At 51.2% G+C, this 4,273-nt stretch overlaps 1 non-coding gene across 1 annotated transcript; it reads left to right on the forward strand.

Moving 5' to 3' along the window:
- The first annotated feature begins 3,312 nt into the window (after window positions 1–3,312).
- LOC129404540 (U6 spliceosomal RNA) lies at window positions 3,313–3,422 on the forward strand. The gene has a single exon (XR_008629938.1). It is a non-coding gene; the product is annotated as a U6 spliceosomal RNA (small nuclear RNA).
- Window positions 3,423–4,273: the final 851 nt, after the last annotated feature.

Genomic DNA, 4,273 nt, shown 5'->3' on the forward strand with positions numbered 1-4,273 from the left:
AATTTGCATAAGATGAAGCAACACTCATCTTGGAAAAAAATAAAAAGGTTGGCGGATCCTAAAAGGATTAAACTCTGTCTCAATGGCCCAAGAGCCCTTTGTAATTTCAGCTGCTCGACGCCCTTGAAGGTACTTGCCAGCTTCGTGCTGCGACAGGCTGGTGGATCAGCAGGGCCTGGGTCTGAGGCCTGGGTCTGCAGGCAGGCGGGTAGCAGGACCTGGGCAAAGGCGGGGATCCCCCACCCCGATGAATTGCCCAGGAGAGGGGAGCAGATTTTGTAGTTGCTGGTGAAGCAGGAACACTAGCACCAATACACTGGGAGACAAAAATGCCTTCCCCGGCACGGTTGGTCACTCACACGCAGTTGGTCCTACTGTCTAGACGTCCTTCTTAAAAGAAAATTGCAAGACCCAGAGACTATGAAATAAAGCTCCCGGAAGAGAGCAACACAGAACGTCCTGGAGCACACGACCACCATGTGACCATGACCATGTCTCCTCTTACACGCTTAGCACACTAATGTACCAACATTAGCACACGTTTGTTTGGTTTTAATATATATGCTTGGAATCTCTTATATAAGGGCTTAGATGGCTCCAGGGTGAAGGACAACAATCTTACCACACTTTCCTCTTATGGAGGTGGGAAGGTGCACTGTGGTGGGATTGGTGTTGGAACATTATTTAGGTTTTTTTGTTTTTTTGTTTGTTTGTTTTTTGCTTTTTGGGTCACACCAGCGATGCACAGGGGTTACTCCTGGCTCTACACTCAGGAATTACTCCTTGCTGTGCTCAGGGGACCATATGAGATGCTAGGAATCAAACCCGGGTTGGCCGCATGCAAGGCAAACGCCCTACCCGCTGTGCTATCGCTCCAGCCCTGGAACATTATTTGTAATCAACTATTGTGAACAACTTTATAAAAATTAAAATTTAAATTAAAAAAAAAGAAAACTGTACAGGTTTCCACGAAGAACACTACTCTCAGGATAATGCTCATGGACGTTTCCAAAGAAAGGGGGTAGGGGGGACTTTGTTACAAAGACCACAGTAACACTCCTTCTGGTAGCTTCTTTGGTGCCACTCAACCCCGTGGTGGCAGCTCAGAGCCACACTTAGGACTCAGCTGTGTCAGCAGCCACCCCCAGGTCTCCATCCTCACACCAGCCCACTTGCATGAGGCAGAGACCCAGGTTCAGCCTCTTCTCTTCCTCTCTGTGTTGCTGTCAAATGCCTTCCCTTTGTTTGTCTGCTGAGGTTGACATCATACTTGGCAGTATCTTGAGAGCACTTTTTGCACCCTCTTCTTGTCAGTTGTCACATCACACACACACACACCACACACACACACACACACACACACACCACCAAAGTGTTCCCCAACCAGCTGTTGGCCTCCACCCTCTTCCTCTCTCCTCCCCTGGGGTCACTCGCCAAAGGTGTGTGTTAACCTCCTTCCTTCTCTCGCCTCCTCTCTGGCCACTCCTCTTGGCCAGGCCCAGCCCTGGTGTTTGTGGCCGGGGTTTCCATCCCATCGTTCCACCTCTCAGAGCAGACCTGACTGTTGCCATGGCGAGGATGCTGGCCCTCCCGCAGCGTGTGGGGCAGGATGGGGTGGCAGGGGCCAGGAGGAGCCAAAGCCCTCTGGGAAGGGTGTAGCTTTGTCAGAGTCCTTCCCCTCTGGACTGACCTGAGCTGCTTTTTCAACCTGGGCCCCACGAGGGAGCGGACCCCACGGAGCACGGGGCCCAAGGTCTAGAGGTGACACCAGCAAGAAATAGACACTTGTTCCGGGAGTCGTTTGGGATAGTTGGGTCTCTCTGTTACACAGCACGACCCGGCAAAGTCAGCTAGCGGCTGGCGTTCTCCTGACTCTCTCCTAACTCTCTCCGTCTGCTCCAGCTGAAGGCAAATCCCCTAGCACAGCTGCCGACCCTACTTTTGTCTTCTCGGCTTATTAGCCCTGTTTTGCTCACTCCCTTCCTCCCCCTACTCTCCAGGTCCATGCTCAAGTGTTGTGATCAGTCACCTCCCTCCCACCTGCACCCTAAAAGTCATTTCTTTAGAGACTTTTCAGACTCCTCAAGAATCTGCCATCAGGGGCTGGAGCGATAGCACAGCAGGTAAGGCATTTGCCTTGCACACAGCCAACCCGGGTTCAATTCCCAGCATCCCATATGGTCCCCCGAGCACCGCCAGGAGTAATTCCTGAGTGTGTGAGCCAGGAGTAAGCCCTGTGCATTGCCAAGTGTGACCCAAAAAGAAAAGAATCTGCCATTGTCGTATTGCAGATTTTCCCGTCTGCCACACGGCCACTGCTCTCCTTCCAGAATATATGCGAGTCGCCGTTCTATGTCCATGTTTGCTTGGTCATCCTGATACGTGCCTGGCAGATCTCTGACCCTACACTGATGCCTGATCTGGTAATGATTGATATTGCCAAACACCCGTCACACGGGTCAGCCTTTGGATTGGTTCCTATCCAACCCCTCCACATACAAGCTGTTCTCTCAAAGTCACGGAAGAATCATGTCCGGTCTTGCTAGCCACGGAGCCCAACAGTTAGCAAACTGCCCGGCACACAGCGAAATGTTCCACAAATGTTTGCGAATGAACAAATGGACTCCTCAGGGACCAAACCCTGAAGCTTGCGAGCATGTTTGTCAAACGAGAATGCAACAATTACTAAGAGCATTTGCTAAGTCAGGTATGGCGGGGGCGGGGGGGGGGGTTGGGACTGTACTGAAGGACAGTGATCAGACTCCAGTCACCTGGGCAGGAGTCCTCAGTCCTTTCTCCCCGGGACATCTCAAGAGAACTAAAATCGCATCCATGGGGGTTTAGAGCAAAAGACTGAGGGAAAACCCATAGGACAGGGCCAGGGGTGGGGGGGCAGGAGCTGCACAAAGAGGAAACCGGGCTGGAAGTGACTGCTTCAGAAAAGGCGGGCGAACACAGGTCTAGAATACCTCCCTGCCCCCTGCTCTACACCAGCCCGTCCTCGGGGGAGCAGAAAGTAAGTGACGCCGTCCTCAAGCCAGAGGGTCAGTGCAGGACCTCAGGGGCTCGTCCTGCATGTGGCCCACCGGCTCTGGCCTCACATCCCCAAGCATCTCGAGGTGCCTAAGCTCCTCCAGGGTGCCCAGGTAAACCATAGCAGTGCAGGGTGCACATAACCCAGCACTGAATCACCAGGTGGCAGGAGAATTGCCAGAAGGCCCGCTGGGTGTACCAGGCACTGCTTGGGAGGAGGAAATATAGCAGTACCTTCCTCATCAGGGAGCTTCTCGAACCCCTGAATAGTAAGGATCTGTGCTCGCTTTGGCAGCACAAACACTAAAATTGGAACGATACAGAGAAGATAGATTAGCATGGCCCCTGCGCAAGCATGACACGCAAATCCTGAAGCGTTCCATATTTTTAAATACACCAAACTTCGGCAGAGAGATGGGATAAAACCCCGTACCAAAAATCTCTCTCAGTATCATGTTAAGTGAAGTGAGTCAGAAAGAGAGGGACAGACATAGAAGGACTGCACTCATTTGTGGAATATAAAGTAACAGAATGCGAGACTAACACCCAAGAATAGTAGATATGTGTACCAGGAGGATTGCTCCACAGCTTGAAAGCCGGCCTCACATGCTGGGGGAAAGGCAGCTCAGATAGAGAAGGGACCACCAAGTAAAGGATGTTTGGAGGGCCAGCTCGGGATGGAGATGTGAGCTGAAAGTAGACTATAGACCGAATATGATGGCAACTTAATACCTCTATTGCAAACCACAACACCCAAAAGGAGAGAGAGAGAGAGACAGAGAGACAGAGAGAGAGAGACAGAGAGACAGAGAGAGAGAGGGAGCGCAAAAGGGAATGCCCTGCCACAGAGGCAGGGTGAGGCAGGGTGATGGGATGGGGGAGGTGGGAGGGATCCTGGGACCATTGGTGGTGGTGGAGAATGGGCACTGGTGGAGGGATGGGAACTAGAACATCATATGACTGAAACGTAAGCATGAAGGTTTGCAAATCTGTAACTGTATCTCAATGATTCATCAAAAATAAAATAAAATTTTTTAAAAAATAAAAAAAAATTGGAGCTGGAGCAATAGCACAGCGGGTAGAGTGTTTGCCTTGCATGCGGTTAACCCAAGTTCGATTCCCAGCATCCTATATGGTCCCCTGAGCACTGCCAGGGTTAATTCCTGAGTGCAGAGCCAGGAGTAACCCCTGTGCATCGCTGGGTGTGACCCAAAAAGAAAAAAAAATTTAAATCTCTCTC

The sequence above is a fragment of the Sorex araneus genome, chromosome 4, assembly GCF_027595985.1.
Source record: "Sorex araneus isolate mSorAra2 chromosome 4, mSorAra2.pri, whole genome shotgun sequence".
In the NCBI taxonomy this organism is placed as follows: Eukaryota; Metazoa; Chordata; class Mammalia; order Eulipotyphla; family Soricidae; genus Sorex; species Sorex araneus.